The sequence below is a fragment of the Chaetura pelagica genome, unplaced genomic scaffold (genome assembly GCF_000747805.2).
Source record: "Chaetura pelagica isolate M959 unplaced genomic scaffold, ChaPel_1.0 scaffold387, whole genome shotgun sequence".
Classification (NCBI taxonomy): Eukaryota; Metazoa; Chordata; class Aves; order Apodiformes; family Apodidae; genus Chaetura; species Chaetura pelagica.
This window is the reverse complement of record NW_009954101.1, coordinates 1,437,814-1,458,957: the sequence shown is the minus strand read 5'-3', so window position 1 is coordinate 1,458,957 and position 21,144 is coordinate 1,437,814.

Below are 21,144 nucleotides of genomic sequence, written 5' to 3'. Positions count from 1 at the left end.
GAAAGAGAACAAATCTGTAAAACTTTCTAGGTCAGTAGAGGCTAGTGCTTCTAGCCATCTAGGCTAACGGATCTAGAATGGGATGCATGGGGAGGAGGGGAGCTCAGTCTACAACTAATGAAAAGCCTAAAAAGTTCATAATTTGAAACAAATGACTTTGTTTAGATTAATTGAATGTGATTTAGCCAGGAAAGTTATGAACCAGAATAACATTATGCTCAAATTTTTAAAAATACATTATCCTTTCCTGTGTCCTCAGCTGTGCAGATTTGCATTGTTTTCACTGACTATTAAAATGTTTTTGCAAGTTCCATTGCAACACTGATGGAAGTACCATAAAAGGCAGAAACACATAGCTGAAGGTGACTAAATCTCAGCTTTGTGGCTAAACAAACTTTTGCTCCAGAGACTGAAGCCCCACCCTCTGACCCTTGCTCCTTGTGGAGGTGCACAGTGCTTTACTTCGGGTATAACAAACTTCATTGACAGGTATATTTCTGCACAAGTAGTAATTTTGTTGCTGATACGAAACGCAAAAGAACGTTTTCTTCATTGGCCTGGGCAGCCTCTTGTCCATTTACTTCTTTAACTTAGGAGGAATAATGTAATTATATGTTGTGATAGGTAAATAGTTGTTTTTGCTTTGCCTTTATACTACCTTTCTAAAAACGCTTTGTGCAGGCCTGACCTGGATATCTTGCAGCAGTTGTGTAGGCACAGCATTTTGTTTATCTTACATTCTTTCTCATTCATATTGAGCACTAAGTATTTAAAAGACAACTGTATTGTCAGGTTTTTATTTGGGAATTGGAACAATTTATTTTTGTATATGTTACTGTGATTTTCTTTACATACTCCTCAGGAAAAATATGTCTGCAAGATATATTACATAAGACAGTAGCTCATGTAGTACAAAGGAATGCCTGGCATAAACAGTATGTGTCTGTTTTGGCCATTTTTTAAAGGTTCAAATAGTATCAGCCAAAGCAGAAAAATACGATGTGCACAGTGCATTTCTGCCAACTGAATCTCTGTGCACAATATACTTGAATGACTCTTGAAACAGCTGAATATTATGTGTCTGATGAGATACAGCAGACGGTGATGTCGTAGCCCTCTCCAATCTCATCTGATAACTGGCTAGGTTATTTATTTATTTTTTTTTCTTATTTGACATTATCATTTAGGAAATCCCTTTTTATCTATGACATGTTTTTCAGCTAGTATACTCCTGCTAAGGATCTAGTGCATGTACCTTTCTAATATTAAGATAACAAGAAGAATGTTGCTGTAATCTTGGTCTAAGTTATGGCTTTTAAGCTGTCTGTGCACTGAAAAGTAGGTGAAATGTTTTGACAGAGAAAAATATGTGTTGTCAGCTTTGTTTTATCCGTGGCTGAGAAAGGAAATTGAAACTATACTTCAGCAGGGTTCAGACACTGATGGCTAAAATGATCTTCTGTTAAAACAAATTAGAGGAGAACTGTTCTCCTTTATGCCTCATTCTTTTTTCCAGCGATATGCACCACTTAATGAATTGCTTGTGTGTTGGAAAAAACTCTTTAAAAGAATGTAAATATTGACCACAAAATAAGCGTCATTTTCATCATAAAATGGAGAAAAATGTATGCGTGATACAGAGTGAATAGTTTTTCTAACTGAGTGTTGGCATTGATAATTTAAATGTGCATAAGGTATAGTCTTTTTATATGTTCTAATTAATTTCAGTGTTTTGTGAAAAGTGTCAGTGACAGAAAGACAATCACAGTTAGAGGCAATCTTAAGGGGAAGAAGGTGCTCGTGGCCTCAGTTCCTTGGGTCTTGACAGAGTGGGCTAATGCATGGCTTGTTTTTACCAAACTTGTTCTTCCTGTACTTATCTGCCTTCTGACTTATTACTGTCCAGAGTTCCTTCCATCTGTCAACACCTGCTGTCATTTTTCCTATTACCTATTACCTGCAAATTCTGTTTAGCTTAGAGGTAGATTAAGAGATTGTAAGAAAATTATCTGAAAAGAAAGTGGTTATGATCTAGTTGTGAAGTCACTTTCTGAAACTTCTGCTGATAATTTCCTCACGTGACCCTCGTTCAAACGTGGTACAGAACAATTTTCAGGGCTAAAGTTTTATGCTTGAAAATTTGTATTTTGAAAGATACAAGATCACATATGATGCAAGCCCAGGTCCTTCAATCTCTTCGTAGCTGCTGACCATTTTGCTAGTCTCCTGCTGGACCCTTTCCAGTTTCTTAACATATTTCTGAAACAGGGTCAATGGGTCCCAAAATGGACACAGTATTTTGGATGCTACCTCACCTGTACTGAGGACAGGAAGGCAACTTCCCTCTGTCTTCTGGCCATGGTGTCATGTAAAAGAAGAGTCAGTATTTAATCTAGAAAACAAAGGCAGCAATGAGTCACAGAAGTATGATTGGAGCCATGAAGTACCTGTTTTTGAGTTCAGATACTTAAGTGACAGAAATATTTTCAAACATTAAATAATCACATAATTGCTCTGGTTGGGAAATACCCCGAACATCACTGAATCCAACCACCAACTCAACTCAGCTGAGCTCAGTGCTAAACTATGGTCCTAAGCCCCATATCTAGACAGTTTTTAAACACTTCCAGAAATGGTGGTTCAACCACTCCCCTGGACAGCCTGCTCCAGTGTTTAATAACCCTTCCAGTGAAAAAGTTTCTCTTAACATCCAATTTAAATGCTTCTTGCTGCAACTTGAGACCCTTTCTTCTTGTCCTATCACTTGTTACCAGGGAGAAGGGATCACCTCCCCCCCGCCCCCCCCAACCCCGCCTTCACTACAACCTCCTTTCAGGTATTTGTAGAGAGATACAAGGATTCCTCTCAGTCTCTTTTTCTCCAGACCAAACAATCCCAGTTCCCTCAGCTGTTCTTCATAAAACTTGTTCTGCAGACCCTTCACCAGCTTCATTGCCCTTCTCTGGACATAGTCCAGTGCCATGATGCCTTTTTTACAGTGAAGGGACCAAAACTAAACACAGTATTTGAGGTGCAGCCTCACCACTGCTGAGTAACAGGGGGACAATCGCTTCCTTAGAACAGATGCAAATTTAAATTCAAATTTGATACCTAAAACCAGATGCCTCTTACACCTAAATTGTTTGCATATATTATTAGATCTATCACCCAGAGGCTGTTTTCCAAAATTTCTAATTATTTCACATGGGTAAGTTATGGGGTTGTGTACATTTTCTTTATTTTTTCCCTTGTTAGTAGTGAAAAAATATAAATACAAATGGGAAATGTCTCTGAATATTTAGTGTGTGTTTGAATCTAATATATGAATATTAATTTGTTTTTCTCTGTGACTGAACTAGAATACACACAGAATTTGCACTGTAGTTTCTCATCCTTAAGGGCCTGATATACATTTCAGGTAATCTCTATACATCTTATCATCCTTGCTCATAATTGATTTGCTGTTGCTGAATTTTATCAGAAAAGCACTAGCTTTTCAATAGGAGTGCAAGTAAATAATGAATTTCCCCTCAAAGGTTCACCGTAGTTGCTACATTTCAGAAGGCTGTACAAAGTCAATACTCCAACCCCCTCTCCCAGATACTGTGAACCTCAGTATCCCAGAGTTAAGAACACTAATTAAGGGAATTTCAGGCTTTCTATCAGTCAGTGACCTTTTTTCTTCTGATGCCAGCACAGCATCTAGGACACTGTTGAGGTTCAATTTATATTTTCAGTTTCTTTCACACTTTTATTTTTTCACAGTTGCATATGTGTATTGATAATGATGCAATTCACATAATCATTATACCTTTGGGAAAAAAAAAGAAAAGCAAACAAACAACCCTTTTGCTTTGATCAGTATTTTTGTTCCTTCCAAAAGTCATTTGTAGCTTTCTTTTTCCTGAAAAGATGAAAATCTTTATTTCTTGTTTTTCCCAGAATTCTGAGGTCAAACTAAAATAAGATAATTATTCACATTAATATATATATTTTTTTTTCAAATGTAAGCAAACTGACAGCCAGGGAAGCCCTGTCATTCAAGAAGCAGAGAAATCATATTGCAGATTCTCTGCCTGTTTGTGGTCATACTCTAAGTAATATAATGCTGAAGTAAAAATGCTCTTTCATGTCAAAAATACAGCCAGAGATTCTTATTTGTGGTTGTAAGAATATCGAAAGTACACTTAAGCAAACTGCAGTGAAGCTGTTACTCTTTTTTCATGAACCTTGATTGTGACATAATGGTTTATTTTGTTATCAAATGCATCTATTGTTTTAAATTATGTATTAGTATGTATTTTCAATCTAAAGTATTCTAGATTATTCGAGATTAATTGACCTTACATGCTGGAAATGTTTGATATTTTAATGAAATTGTTGAAGTCTTTCAGAACTTCCAGTGCTTCATTATTGGCTGCTAGCTATATATAGTCATTACTTATCCAAGTCTCAATATTGCATTATTGATTAGTTATTCCATTAAGAGTAAAATTTTGTGAGGCATAGGAACACTGAGTTTCATATGCAATGTTAGGAACTTTCATAACATAAAAATTGTACAACTGTGTTAACAATGAGAATGTAATACAATTTAAATGGTTTATGGTGTTTTAGTTTAGGGCATTTTTTTTAATATTTATTAGCTTTATTACATATTAGTATTGTGATCAATGTGACAAAAAGTTTAAAGATAGGAAAACAGAAAATATAATAATCTAGTGTATAAACAAAATATAGCAAACGTATTTTGAAAGGTGGGACAAGTTCTAGGACAAAACTGGTATAAATAGCTGTTGCTCAATGCAATGTCTAGGTGATTTTCTTTTTCAAAGAGATACTACTAGAAAGCTCTTCACTGTAGTATGAGGGTCCAGCTCTCATACTCTCTCATCCAGCTCTCAGTCCCTAACAGAGACTTTGGGGGAAGTGTTTTGGTGTTTTTTTAAAGCATTGCTGCAAGGATTACTTACTCTTGTCATATGATTGTATATTCTTTACTCTTGGCTGCTTAACATTTGAGAAAATGTTAATAGAAAATGCAAATCTTATACAAAAAAACGAAGCCAAATTTAAGTAGTTTTGTTATGGATATGCAGACAGAACAATCTTCCCAGAAATAAGGTCATTTTGCTGATGTCTCCAGCAGAGGCTGATTATACACTTTATAAGATTCAGTAATTTTAAAAACCATGGAAAAGTATGAAGTCTAGTTACCATGTTTCTTAACTGATACGAAGAGAAGACTGAGTATGAAACTGATAAACAGCTAGGTAACAGACTAATTATTAGATTTGGTGTAGTCCATCAGATGCTAATACATGTTTACATGAGACACTACTAATATATGTAGGTAAAGGTAAGCAGACTGAGAGGTGGAGAAACACGATTATATTGCAATTATATTGCAATTGTAATTATATTGCAGGAGTTAAATACACTGTACTGTTATAACACATAGACAACCACAGTGAGGGTAAAGTAATTAATAACCAGTGTGTGACAGATGTGTGATAAGAGTTGATAACCAGGGGGAAATGCAAGATATGACTTACAAAGGGCAGACCAAATGCATATCTGAAAAACCGAAGCAGTAGGAAGGTTTAAAGTGGAGATTACAATACGGCTTGGGATGCAGGAGTCAAGTGGTTGACACTGTTAACTGCCTCGCTTGTTGTGCTGCTCTACTGCTGGGCTCATACACCCAGAGGGAGGATGTCACTTCCCCCTGGTTGTGGCGCTTCCTTCCCTCATCCAGAATCACAGAATCACAGAATATTAGGGGTTGTAAAGGACCTCCAAAGATCATTAAGACCAACCCCCCTGCCAGAGCAGGACAAAAAAATCCAAACCAAACCAAACCAAAAAAACCCCACAAACAAACTAGGACAGATCACTCACACAGGCATCCAGACAGGTCTTTAAAGTCTCCAGAGGAGACTACACAACTTCTCAGCCTTTCCTCTTAAGGCAAGTGATCCAGTCCCTTAATCATCCTTGTAACCCTCCCTTGGACTCTCAACTCTCATCCTTTGAAAGAAGAAACAATGCAGCAAACAGACCACTGAATGCCTGTAAGAAATATCTTTACTGTGGTGTTCGCCTTACTTTTCTCCAACTCCGTATAAGTGTGTATGTACAGTGTTAGTTCTGTCCAGCTTTTTCAGATGGAGCTAATTTTTAGCATTATATTTTCTGCTATGGGAATTGACATTGGGCAAGTATGTTTTTGCAAGGATGCTATCTGAAGAATGATTACAGGGGTAGTTTTATGGCTGTCTATTAAGTGTCAACTCTGTATACCTAAAGATTTGATCAAGCAAATGGGAAACATTCTGGAAGATTCACTCTTTTTTCCAAATCAGCGTTCTGGTGTGACCTGCTTTCTATACATACTGGAGTACAACATAAGTGAGACCTACTCTGTACTAATGGCATTAATCAGAATAATTTCCCTGGGATACTGATATATTATCATTCTTATCACCTATCATTGTTTGATGCTAGCTTTCTTACAATACAAGAAAAAATACTCTTAATTAATCTTTGTCCCTTTGATATTTATATTAAATACTGGTAGACAATAATTTTCCACTGAAAAAATATAAGCTTATTCTACTGTAATAGGCATGCTAATATGTTTTTGCATTTTACAACAAGAAAGTTTATTACTATGGTGACATTAATGCATGTACAGTAATGTTCTCCAAACCAGTTGTTACTAACAGATAAAGGCTGATTTAGTAATTGCTAATGTAAAGCAGGGCTGTTAGTGCACTAAAACTGTTAGCTGTGGGAGGGATGGTCAGAAAAAAAATAATCCTATTACTAAAGGAGCGCATCACACTGCTTAGATTTAATATGAGAAGCACTATGCAAAGTACCCTCTTCATGGGTATCTTAGATACCTAAGAGCTAAGGGTCTGTCAACATACCTCTTAAGGAGCCAGCTTTCAATGTCAATTGGTGGAACATTTCTTTCCAAAGAAATGTTTCAGTCAGAAGCAGTGGTCATAGACAGTGTTGAGGCCTTAAGCCTGGTTAGCTGCACAGCTCAGAGACAACAGTTGTGAAGCACACAGAGGAATATATGTATATGTAGGCTCCTTTTCTTTGAGATGACACACGACAACAATGATGGTAATCAAGGCCCAGCTCTTTTACATGAAGGCACTGCCCATGGTGTGCCAGGCAGGATGTGCAGTTCACACAGAGCATTGGGAATGTACTACAGCCAGGCTCTTTTCCTCCTATTTTCTTCTAAGTCACAGTGCCAAAAAAAAGAAGCACCAAATGGTCCTGTCACAGGAAGTACAAGTTTTTATTTTATTTTAAATGGTGACTGTATTCTGAAGCATTTGAGGACCCTTCTAAGTTTATCATTAACATATTACCAAAATACTGTGATTTTTTTGCCAAATATCTTTACCTCAGGAGCTCAAGAGGAAGTGAACTTCACAAGTCACTCGCTGCGAGCAAAGTTTTCACTGTGATTTGTGTAATTTCCTGAAAGCAGCTTCTGAAATGTTATCATTAAAAGCGACTTAAAAACAAGCTGTGATAACATAAATCGTGTAGTAAATTTGCTCCACACTCAACCCACAAGACTTGTGAAAATGCTTAACAAGGTACAGTCTAATTTGTTGCACTTCATTTGGTTCTCGTAGTGCAAGATCTACCAGTCTATCCAAAGTCATTGCACTTCAGTGCATCAAACTGTGTCCACATTAGTGCTGAGCCAAGCCAGGGAGATGGTCTGGTTTGGACCACTTTCCTCTGAGGAGAGGAAAGCCAATGGTGGTGGTGTAGCTGCCTGTGGGACTATGAACGAGGCAAGAGCACCCTACTTCCTACATATGTCTGAAGCCATCGTTGGACCAAAATGGCAGGTTCTAATTGGCATTGGACTCACTTCTCTGATGCACTGTCCATCTCTTGTTGTTGACTATCAGTGACTGCTGTTGTTTTTGCAACATGGACAAGTGAATGAGGGACAATGTGAGATCTGAACTGGACATCAAAAGCATGAGCCGCTTGCTGTGCCAGATAACCATGGCTGCCTGGTGGTGGGTGATCTCTGCATGGCTGTGATGCTTTTCTGCAGGCAGATCTGTTGAAACTGCTTCTGGAGAGTGAATTTATTCTAAGGGGTTCATAATTTCTGTTCTCTGTATCACTCATGTTGGTAAAATAAAAGCATGTCTCTAAAAGGTGCTAGCAGAGCTGAAAGGAACTAATTACAACATTAAAACGTTTGTGGAAAATTGTCTTCACTGCTCACCTGACAGTCCTTCTAACCCATCTGTGTACTGAGCACTAATCCTTCAGTCCTGCTTTGGTCATCAGGCATAGTTTTTGTCCAGGGAAGTGGTTTTCTTTCCACTTTTATTAATTTAATCTACTTTGCTGTAGTTTGTGAAGAATTTATTCCTTTTATAGGAAATGAAATTAGTTTCATCCATATTAGGTAGATGAAAGAAGCAGGGTATGGCCTGGGAGGCTCTTACTACTCATTCTACATCCAAATAATATTCAGGGATCTTGAACTGGAGCCTGAATGCTCAGAAATTCCTCCAGAGCTCTGGCATCATGCCCGAGCAATTTATGTTAATATGATTTCTGGTGTTCTTCTATCTTATTCTTTTATGTCTCTGTGTTTGACAGTGTTTCACCTTCATTATCTTTCAAGATCAGCACTAAGCTAGATATTTCCTCCCTGTTCCCTCTGTGGAAACCAAAACAAATAAATCACTTAGCTTCTTTGCTTTCTCTTTAATCTCCTCACTGTGTTATTTTTAATGATTTTGACCTTGTAAACCAAACAACTTTTATAAGGGTTTCAAGATACACTGAAGAGATTCCTCTGTATCAGCAATATCTTTACATAAATTTCTATTATTTTATTATACAGCCTTTTATTTGTCACAACTTTTAAAGTCTTTTAATGGTCTTATTAGTATTTCAGATAGGTGACTTAATATTCCATCCTTCAAGGATAGAATTCAAGCCATATGTCTGTATATGAAGTATTATCTCTGAACTTGAAATAGTATGCTTTATTATTTTTGAGTATTCATTAGATAATAAATACAAATTGATAATTACTAATTTGAAGAATTTCAGTATTTCAGCTGAACAGATATGTTTCAAACTGATTTCCGTATGTTCACTATTATCAGTTTAGTGTGGGATCTGTAAGGGACTCATTTTCATACAGTTAATTTTATCCAATGGCTTTGTTGTGTTCTTTTGTTATTTTACTTTTTAAAATAAAACAATGCTTTTGTATTTCCCTATCACAAACATTAAGTACAACTACTTGGAAATTCGAGATATTAAATATATTGAATAGTTTTGAAAATAGTTTGAATATTGAATAGTTTGAAAAATTGCAGTCTGCAGATTTTGTAAATGAAGGCCAAATAAATTTATGGCCTGTAAAATTATAGTCAAGAATTTTTCATTGGCATTTCCACAAGGTAAAATCCAGTGTTACTGAAATATGTCAATTTCTGGGAAAAGAAAAATTAAAAAAATAATGAAATTAAGTCTTCTCTTAATCTTCTGTGAAACTTTTAAATACTTATACTCCAGGAGATTTCTGTTTTTATTTTTCTTAACACTCTCTGAAGGTGATGTATATCTTGTCACAAGTCTTTCTTATCGCATCTAAGGGAGAAAGGCCATTTGTTGCAGATCTGTCTAACCCCAGTGCACCAATGGTAGCTCATGCTATTGGGACAGCAGCAATGGCACTTGGTGTTTTGTGGCTTTGGTTATCTCCGAGGGGTTTTGGGAAGAAATAAATTGCTGAGCACCTTCATGTAACGAACATGATTACATACCTTCTCCCTGTGTCTGGTGGAGCTTTCTGTATGGTTGTGGTTAAGCAACCTACCAGTGTGTTGGAGAAGAAAATAACGTGCAAACTCAATGCACAAGCTTTCATGTTTCATGCCACTGCACTTCTATTAGTGTACTGGATTGCTGCCCACTGCAAACCCCTCTGGCTTTCAAACACTTGTTTCCAGGTAGAAGTCTATGCACACTATTATGAAGGAGATGTGGTGGCACAAATCTCAGTCTAGATTTCTGATGTTATCAACACATTTTCAGTTAGCCATGCCTGCAAGCTCCGCATCCTTAAAAAACCCAACATATTAAATAATGAGTTTTCTGAAGTGGAAGTAACAGTAGAGTTTTGGGTAGTAAATTTGGGTAGTAAAATAATGAGCTGACTCATCTGTAACCAAGACTGCAGTTTATGAAACTGATTCATGTTTAATAATAAGAAATAGGAAGGGAGCAGGAGCTATCCTTTTTTAAAATAAGCTATTGGTAACCACCTACAACAAATTAATCCATACCTCCAGCTCAGTCAAATCTCTAACACACTGAACAATAGTTAAAGTAATTAGAATTCATTGTTTTATAAAATGTGGCTAGTGCTTTACAACACCAAAAATACCTGCTTTTTATTCAGTATGCATTTAATTTCTTCTGGCAAGCTGTCATTGACTGAAAAATGTTTTTTCCCCTCATATGACACAAAGTAACAGATAAATAGCATCAGTGCCAACTTAAAATGCAACTTAAGTGCCAACTTAAAATGTTAAAATAATTTCCTCTGATAGGATTACTTATCAGCCAATAATTAATTATTTTTAATTAATTCATTATTCTTGTGAGATTGTTAAAAAATTATTGTTAATGAGAAGCCAATGGTAGCCCCAAAACAATGCTGTTTTTTGTTAAAGAAAATTAGGCTCTCTACATTTGTGATCACTTGGTTGATACAAATTTTGAGCATTAATTCAGACATTGTTTCTAATGGTTATGAGTTATAGTTGTGTTTAGAAGTTATAGAGCCATTCTACAGAGGCAAGGTAAGAAAACTGTTATTTTGTATTAATTTCTCACAAGATATGGAAATGGTGGTGAACAAGATTTTCTGCTATGCCTATCTAGGTGATAAAGGAAAATTCAGTTGTGTTTTTTTTTTTTTTTTTCCTACAAAATTATTCATGTTTTCTCTTCTTCAGTGCTTTTTTTTTTAACAAAAGGCAAAATAATTTTGATATTCTAGGAAGAAGGGAAGAAGTTTGTGTCTATTATTCTCCTTTTTTTTTCTGGAAAACTGGGAAATTTTTCTTAATGTTTGCGTAGAAAACAATCACTTTGGGTTTGAATAAGATTAGCCTCAGTTAACACACAAGCACTGTACTTGTATGCAAGTAAACTCAGTGAAGCTGAATAGGCAGCCACTGAATGTAAAGGCTAAAGCACTGCATAGTGTGCTCAACGGTTATTTTTAAGTTTCTGCCTGAGTCTCACTTGGAAATAGCCATCTGTAAGAATTTAGCAGTCGGTTGGGATAGGAGCAGGTGCAGAGCTCACAGCAACCATGCTGTGAGTCAATACAAATTAAGGGTCTAAGGCAGAGACCAACAGCAAGAGGAAGCTTTGAGGGAGGACATTCAGCCCAACAAAGAGCAAAATATAAGGCAAGAGGTAGCATAACAAGGAGGTTGAAGTAAGGGAATGTCTTTAGCCACTACTGAGAAAGAAAAAGTAGTCATCTGAGGAAAAAAAATGCTGAAAAACTAGAGATGAGGTAAAGTGAAGGGTACCACTACAGCCTTCATAAATATGAACAGACGTGGTAAACAATGGAGTGATGGTTGAGACCATCCTCATTTCCATGAAATAAAAAGTTTTGCTATTTGAAAAAAGTATTGTGAATCAGAACAGTTTTAATTTTCTAACACAAGCAGAATTCTTACTGTTGACATTGATGAAAAGATAAGATCTCAGTCAAAACCTAATTTTTGAGAGATGATGGTGTACTGCACATGCGATTCACCATATTTCTTGAAACAAGTACATAAACACAGGCACATACCATGTAAAATGCAACTAAAGTTAATGGGCTATTTGTCCACCTGTTAGAAACCTTGAGAGCTTTCCTGATTTGCATGGAAGGTCTTAATACCTTCAGAGGATTTTATTTTTCTGTCTCTTGAAAAACAGAAGTGATAAAGTCCTTCCATTATTTGAGTTTCACATAAATCTTTGTCTCCTTTGTCCTTGCAAGAGAGTCCCTGCCAAGTTCAAGTGCCATTGACTGTTCAAAAGCCACGTCACTATAATATATTCAAGAACATCACTCAAAATGGAGAAGTGGATATGCCAGAAGGGAGAGATACCCTCCAGTATGACCTGAACAGGCTGGAAGAGTAGGCTAACAAGAACTATATGATGTTCAGGGGTTATGAGTGTAAGGTCTCGCATCTGGGAAAACATAACCCAAGAGTGCAGCACAGACTTGGATCCACCTGGCTGGAGATCACCTCTGTGCAAAGGAACCTGGAGGTCTTGATGGACAAAGAGCTCACTATGAGTCAACAGTGTGCTGCAGCAGCAAAGAAAGCCAATGGGTTGCTGGGATGCATTAACAAGGGCATCACCAGAAGAGATAAAGAAGTCATCATCCCACTCTACTCAGCACTTGCCAAGCCACATCTGGAATACTCTGTTTGGTTCTTGTTCCTGCTATACATGAAAGAAGAGAGACTGGAGAGGGTCCAGAGAAGAGCCACAAAGATGATTAAAGGACTGGGAAGTCAGACATGCAAGCAAACACGCAGAGAACTGGTTTGTTTAGCTGGAGAAATGAAGGCTTATAGGAGACCTTATCACCATGTTCCAGTACTTAAAGGGTGGCTACGAAGAAAATAGAGACTCCTTTTTTTACCAAGAATCACATGGAAAAGATGAGGGGTAATGGCTGCAGGTTACTTATGTTGAGATCTTGATTGGACACCAGAAGAAAATTTCAGAATAGTTGGAAATTGGAGTAATCTCCCTAGGACAGTGATGGATTCCCCAGCACTGGACAATTTCAAAAGTCCACTTGACAGGGTGCTGGACCATTTCATCTAAACAGTATTCCTACCTAGAAGGATTGGATCACATGGTCCTTGAGGTTGCTTCCAACATGGCATTCTATGATTCTATGAAAATCCTTTTTTAAAGGATTAAATTGGAAAGGAATTTCCAGTTCCTTTCAAAGAAGTGGTTTGGGACCCTTTTTCCAAGTTTTTCAAAAGTATCCTTGTTTTCTGAAGTGCCCCATTCATAACAGGATAACTAATTTACAGCTCTACTTTCTGACTATATACTGTAATGTTGACATCTGAGCTGTTCTCCCTCTGCAACTATCTGTCACTTGCTGTGAAATTAACTGACAGATGAAGCTCAGAGATCAATGTGAGTGGACTGGAGGATTACTGGTGGAAAAAGACCTGGAGACTCTTTTGATTATAATATTAGGTCTTGCATATCTGAAAATTCTAACATGTATCTGGTGAAATTAAGACAGAAACTGAAAATGCTCCAGATATAGTCTTCATGTTATTTGTTGTTGCTTCCCCCTCCCCAAACCCATCTTCCCTTCCCTTCCCTTCCCTTCCCTTCCCTTCCCTTCCCTTCCCTTCCCTTCCCTTCCCTTCCCTTCCCTTCCTTTCCTTTCTCTTCCCTTCCCTTCCTTTCCTTTCTCTTTCCTTTACTACTTTCTTTGCCTCAAGTGACTTTTTTGTCCTTGCTCCCAAAACTCATCTTTCCCTTTCCATCCTTTGCTGTTCTTTCCTTCTTTCCCTCCCTCTTTTTTCCCCTTGTCTCTTGTGAGAGTGAAGACTTTTTTTCACCTGTGGAGAAAAGACTGCTTTAACATTAAGGTGATTTTCAACATGAGCAAGTAGGCACAGTAATGGATAGTGTCAGTGAAAAGAGTGGCATTGGGATATATATGCTGACAAGAGCCTGTTTTACTTTTATCCAAACACTGGTGCCAAATACTAGGCTATTACAATGTCTATGACAGAAACTATCTGACTTGAGCATTTAAATCCTGAAGCTTGAGTGACAATATCACAAATCTGTTATCTATACTTCCAAAAGACTCCTTTTAGAACAGTCTATAATTGAGCAGCCAGTCTTGTCAGGAAATGTGACCATTCCACTCCACTGGAGTTTTTTTCCTTCTAATTTGACTGGTCTTCAAATGTACAAATATTAAATTGCAAGAAAAGATTATTGTTTGAATGCTTTACCAAAGAACTAAATTAGATTAATTCACCTTCATTTACTTGGTACTGGCTCTGAACTGCATGGCGATTACCATGCATTGGTTGTTTGAATGCAAGCAAATGCTATACTCTTTGCTTTGTTGTCTGTTGGAGCAGCTCTCACTTTAGAAAAGGTACAGAGCATCTCTCTGCTTTTCAAGATAATTTTTGAGAGTAGTTTTCTTCATATGGCATAGTCACTGAATACCAGTCCTGGAATTTTATACGTCCTGTGGGTCCTGAATGTTTATAATTTGTATAATGTTATGTAACCTGATAACATTTTTATTGCAGTGGTCTGACACTGCCACAAGGAGCAAACTGTAATGTGTAGGAAAGGTGGCATCTCGGCTTTGGAGAATGAGTAAAATAAATCCTTTCTTTTCAGAGGAAAGTTTAGAGTAGTACTGTGAAACAGCTCTATTTTGGAAGGTGATTTGTCTCTTGGCATAGAACAGTCAAATTAAATGATGCACAACAGCCATGCACACATCCCACACTATATGTCTGGGATGCAGCTGGCCGTGGAGAACAGGGCTGCTTTTTGTTATCCACTGGAGCCTGTTCTGCAAGCCATCAGGTCCCCGCAGAGGACAGCTGGAACAGCATAATAGTGATCACGGTGTCTGCTTCCCATAGTGCCCCTTAGCTTGTTGTAAAGATCAAGAAGAACCAGAACAAGCACTTCTCTCCATAAGTGTGCAAGCACAGTCTGGGCATAGCAGTCTTTCCTGTCACAAATCCAAGCCCCCGTTCTCATCCCACAAACTTCCACTTCTGAAGGGAAAACAGGACTCTAGTTAAAAAAAAGTGAGGAGCACCAAAACTTGCCCTTTGAGCAAGCAGCACCCTCTGCTATCATCCTGCTTGCTAAACTAAGCCTCAATTAGCTTGCAAGATAGTTTAGGCAGTAACCATATTTTCTGAGTCAACCCAATATGTAGGCCAAAAGAACAAGTGTGGTTTTTTTGTTTGTTTTGTTTTGTTTGTTTTTTTCTTTTTCAGTCCTTTATATAAAGGGTGTGACAAATCATGAATGCAATTAACATTATTTTGTCTCCCAGATTGGTTTACAAGGTCCTGGATCATATGAGGTGCCAGTACAGAGAAGTGGATGTATAGAGGGATTCTGGACATGCATACAGAAATAGTCTACAGTCACAAAAAGATCCATGTACTTTCCCTATAAATTCACTATCCCCCCACATTCCCAGTTTTGAGGGCTAAGAGAGTTACTGTATCATATCAGGGGTGATGTACTTCTTCCAATGACTGAGAAAGGAAAATGGAAACAAAATTGAGAACTCCTGACTAGATATTTTCCTACTAGGAATTAAGTTATTTTTATGATGACATAAATGAAACGGATATTAGTTAGCTGTTCTGTGCAAAAGTTCCTCTTACATTTGCCTTAGCCTTTTAGGTTCATGTCCTTGAAATGTACAGAATGTGTGTTCATTTAGGTTTGTTGCTCTAAATCTATTCTGACAGTTGTAAATTTAGGCTAATAAATGAATTACACAGTTAAGGAAAACAAGCACTATCTCCTCAGAGACTATATAAACCACATAGCTAATGCTGTCAAGAAAACACTGATCAGATGCTAGCTGATTGATTTTCCCTCCAGTTATGTATTAAGCTGTGCAACTGATGAAATAGTAACTATTCATATATCTCTATCCTTCATTTTTCCTTTTATTAGATATAGTCTATTTGCGATACAGGCTCTTTCTTGAAAAACCAAGCCTCCGAGGCACAAGCAGAAAGAACATTCCCTTTTCTATCTGTGATCTTTAGGGACAAGCAGTAAAATTAGTTGAAAACCTTGCAACCTTTTTGTTTTGACTGGGAGGAGCACTCCATTCAGAGCTGTGGTGCAAAGCAGCACAGCTCAGCCATAGAATTGTAACATCCTTATGCTTGTGTTTTAGGATGTCATGAGAGATCTGGACATCTGGATAACCATAGCTCTCAGTGCATCCTCCCTCTTCCTTTTTGAATGCAGCACCCATGTTGATGCTGGGATAGTTGAGGCTGTAACGTCTCATAGAGACAAAATTCTGTGCATAGCTGTAGGCATAAATCATCCTATAAGGAAGCTGTATTTAAAGAAGGCTTGGGGCATTGTCAAAGTTAAGCTGGGCTGCATGGGAAACAAAACAGACAAAAGACTAGGGTCGGAGCAGCAGAGAGCACTGGTGACTTAGAGTAATTCTGCTGACCCGCCGAGGCTGCTGGGTGCTCTACAGTTTTTTTTCTATGCCACTGTACTGCCCCGAGTCTCACCTGAAATCCCATCTGCTAATGTGAATGTATATATAACGGGCCTAATTTTCCTCTTATCTTCTCTGGTGAAAATTAAGAGCTGCTCCAAGGAGGACAAGGCATTAGAGAGCAGATAGCAAGAGCAGATTAAAATGTATTAACTGGGAACAAGAACAGGGAAACAGAAGCACAAGAGATTTTTGTCAGTTTAGAGATGCTTAAAAGGTTCATGGAGCAGACTACCTTAAAGAAACAGTTTCTCATGTTCTTAGTAAAAAATATCTGATGTTGTAATCAAAGAGTTTTTTTTCAAAGCATAACATAACTTCATATGTGTTTTGGGAAAAAAAATGGCAGTTTGTTACATTCTTTACAGTCCCATAGATACTATCCTAATTTACTGAGGGCAGGAATAAAGTGTATGATATTTCACAAGCTTGACTGTAGTTTACTGAAGCTAAATCAATGGTTTAAAATTGATACCTATTAATTATCTTGTATGTTTTATAAAAAAATACATGACTTAAAAATAATTTGAAGCTCTGCTCTTGTCAGTGTTTCAGTTAGCCTCTTTTTGTTGACATGCCTTCCTTCATTCAACTGCACAGTTGAAGGGGCACCCAATGAATCTGGTAGAGCTAACAAATGTATTTCTACCTGTAGTTGTTACAACCAATACATATTTTCTCCTACCAGACTAGTCTTCCTTTTTTGACCTGTGTATTTTTTCCAGGTCTGTCCTGGATTTCTGTTTGAGTCACCTTCTGATCCAAGGCTCTACCTAAATACATTATAATATCCATTATATTTGAGGTTGTAGGCACCAGATGACACAGCTACCAAATCATTAGCAGTAATGCAATGTCAAAACTCACAAGGTGAAGATCTCTGCACCATTTTGTTGGCTTGGACATTTTCAAAATGCCAGCTGCTTCATAGAAATCTTTCCTTCTAATTACCTTCTGCCAAGTGAAGTCCTTAGTCTCCTTCTGGCAGCTTTATGGTCCAGTTGTCCAGATCTTTCATGATATACTAAAGGAGGCATGAGGGTTCAACATTTCTACCACTAAGCTGAGCTACTGACTCTCCAGAGTAAGAGATAATGCTAATGAGCTGATCTATAGCTATGCTGAAGCAATTATTCGCCATGTTATTTACCTGAAACTTATCATCAGAAGAAAACATGGACTTCTGGAGACATGCTAGGTCAGAGCACCTCCAGGTGATAGCACAAAAAGTTTAAGTCTTGTGTACAACTTGGTGCTCCTCCATCTCTATGAGGTCAGGATAAGGTAAGTAAACTTCAAAAATTTAGAATGTTGCTTCTTAGAAGCATTCTGTTAACTAACTTCCTAATGCAAATTCTATGAATCAGCAGAACTGATGTCTCAGAAAGCTGATCTTATGTTTTCACATTGTCAAAAGATCTGGCAACTTACAGTTATATTTAGTTGCAGCAGTTTATGATCTGCAGTTTCAGAAATCTGGAAAAGAACCCTTATTTTGTCTTTAAATGATCCAGGAAAGATTTTACAGCCTTTGGAATAGCTGACTTCTTTTTACAGAACATTAAATTGAGCCTGTTCCTTGTTACAGAATAAGGCTAAGGATGTCAATAAAAGGAAAGTGGACTATATGTATATATATACATATATGAGGTGGACTATGTATGCAAACAGACACAGTAGACATCTTAGAGTATCAGTCAGGGTGCTCAGTCAGTGGACACAGTCACATCTGCAAGACACCAGGGCTTCTGTCCAGCACCACAGTTCATCTGACACTACTTTTTGTACTTTTTCCCAAATTCCTCACATCTTTATTCTGGTTAAAATTATCCTCCCAAACCTCTGTGTTTTACAGAGTTTCAGCAATAAACTAATTAAGAAGGAACTAGGATTAACACTTAATCACCCTGAGAAGCAATGCAAGATTTAATTTTTAATAGAGTTCCATTCTTTTAGATACTAGATAAATGGCGTGGAAATGCCAATTTTTAAATACAATCACAGATGGAATCCTGAGAATAATAGAAATAGAAAGGGCCAAACAGGAAAAAAAATGGTGATAGAATTCACATTTAACAAAAGCCTATTCTGGTAGGTTTTGTAGAATGAGTGGTATTTCTACAGTGCAGACTCTCTCTCTTTCAAAATGAAATAGTTACAGAAATAAGTGATTTATTTCCTACTGGATTTTTTGGTGTTAATTAATTTATCTCTATTTAAAACATATTCATAAACAGATACCATTTTTCTCAGTTACATTTGCTGTTCTTTGCATTCTTAGCATGATTCCTAGTTTATACTTTGCCTGTAAATGTTCAGATTTACATATAGACAACACTCTTATTTTAGACTCTATTTACATGAACATTATTGAAATAACCCTCCTGTAAACAATGTAATTTGTAAGAAAATGTCCGAGGACCACCAGCAGTATAAAAAGGAAAACAGAAAGAACAAAAGCCCAATATTTAGCATAATACAAATACTTATTCTGAGATTAATGTATCACATAAATTTTCTTTTGTCCTTAATGGTCCTAAAGTATCTTTGTTCTCTCTCAATGTTTTTTTTTCTGAGCTGAATTATTAATTTGTTTTCTTGTTTGTTTTAAAGTTTGCTGTAAATAATTCTTGGTATGCATGGGCACTGGATTTGGCTCTCAGAAACAATCTTAGCCCCCTGTAGTTCTAAGTGTTTTCTGATGGAAGCTGGATGAGTATTTTAAAGTGGTTTTACTTCCTGAAAGAGACAAAATGACATAATTTGGATTATATGCAGTAATAATTATTATATTTTTTAATTTGACAATTTGGCAATATATAAACCTAGAAGATTGCTAGCTGATGGCAGGTGTTTGCAGGTTTTAGCTAGTCTAAAATGTTCTGTTTTCAAATTGATAAGATTTTATTTGGTTTGAGAGAAATCTGAATAACTCCAGGATATGCCCAGCTTGCTTACTGCATGGTGTGAATGAATAATGTTCATAACATCAAGTTTGTTGAGGTGTTTTATTATTCTTATTCTTATTCTTATTCTTATTCTTATTCTTATTCTTATTCTTATTCTTATTCTTATTCTTATTCTTATTCTTATTCTTATTCTTATTCTTATTCTTATTCTTTTCTTACTTAGTCATAGTCTTAACTTTTCTTATTCTTTATCATGATGATGATGATTATTATTATTATGGATTAGGACAATAAATAAAAACCTTACTATCATCTTGTTGGTGACTTAATGAAATTTGAAAGCTTTGTAATTGCACCTGACGGGCTGCAGATACTAAGCAATTAATATGTGATGGTCCTATAGCTTCACTAGAGGGATTACTGGCTTTATTTTTTGCTAGTCTAGAAACATAGATGTCTATCACTTGATGCCCAATATTTTGTAAGTAAAAATGGGAATTTCTGCTGTAAAACCATATTATTAACAATTTGTACTATGGTTTTAGGTCGTATGTGTTCATTGTTAAACAGTTCATTCAGGCTAATGAGTAAAAATCATTCTTATAATGGACTGGCCTGTAAGCTACTATATGAATGGCTAATTTATCTGTGATTTATGTTTGTCTGATTAACTGACTTTAGAAATGTCTAGAAGTTTGTTATCTCTAACTCTTTTAAGACCCACTGCTTCACACATCTAGAAAGGGATAAAATGGATTATCTTCCTTTCTGTGTACTTTCAAAATTTTGCTTACATTAGATTCCCTGCTTTGTAGAAGACCATATAGATGGTCTTCATTCAGAGACCTGCTTTTTATTTCTAAGTGACTGCATATAATATGAAAGTTGATAAGAAGACCATAGCTCTCTGCAGTGCCAACCTTAATGTCACTTTTAAAAAGTGACAGAATAACTGCCATTTAAAATCAATTTTGTCAGCTCCTCTATATTTCCTCCATGAGTATGCTTTCTGAAATTGATTACTTTGATTTTAGAGAGTCTTCTGAAATCCAAAGAAACATATTAGATGCAGAATTGCCTAACATCAGCCGTGTAATATTTTGAAGTGCTGTTTGCAGCTATTGTCATTTTAAACACTAATTGGATTGAGAAAAGATTAGGTATTTGAATAGTGTGTGTACTGAGCTGGCACCATTTGCTGCTTTCTAAAAAAATCATTCAGTCTGCTCCACTCTAAAAATGTTGGTGTGAAGGTTCACTTCCAGTTATTTATTCACTTCAGGTCATTTTTTAATTTATTTTTTTTTACTTGGGTTTACAGATTGAGACACAGTTGCTCAGTACAGTTTTTATAAATTTACAACTGTAAGCCAAAGACATTAACAGTGTGAGAATACTGATTAAATGCTATTAAATATATAAAGCCTTTCTATTTATCTATGTGGCCTATCCTTCCCTTTTCTCCCCATATATCCCATTCTTTAAATTATTGGGAGGCTGTTTTGGCTATGATAATTTAGTATGTGGAAGCTAAATACATTTAAACATTTTTAAAAAAATAAGCATTTGGTATCTTGTGTTACTGGGGCTGCATACTTTTTTTTTTTCTTTTTTCTTTTTTTTTTCTTTCTGTGTTGGGCTTCTCCTCTTCCATTTCTGTGATGTAGAGATTTTGTCTCCCATTCTTTTTCCCGTTTTTGAACAACTGCCTTCAAGTTTTCTTTCTCCTCTGAAATAATATCTCATTCCCTCCCCATTTTTACCCTGTCACACTCAGTTTTCTTGTTGCCTGTCCCTATCCCTCACACAATGTCTTGCCATGTCCTGCTCCAGTTT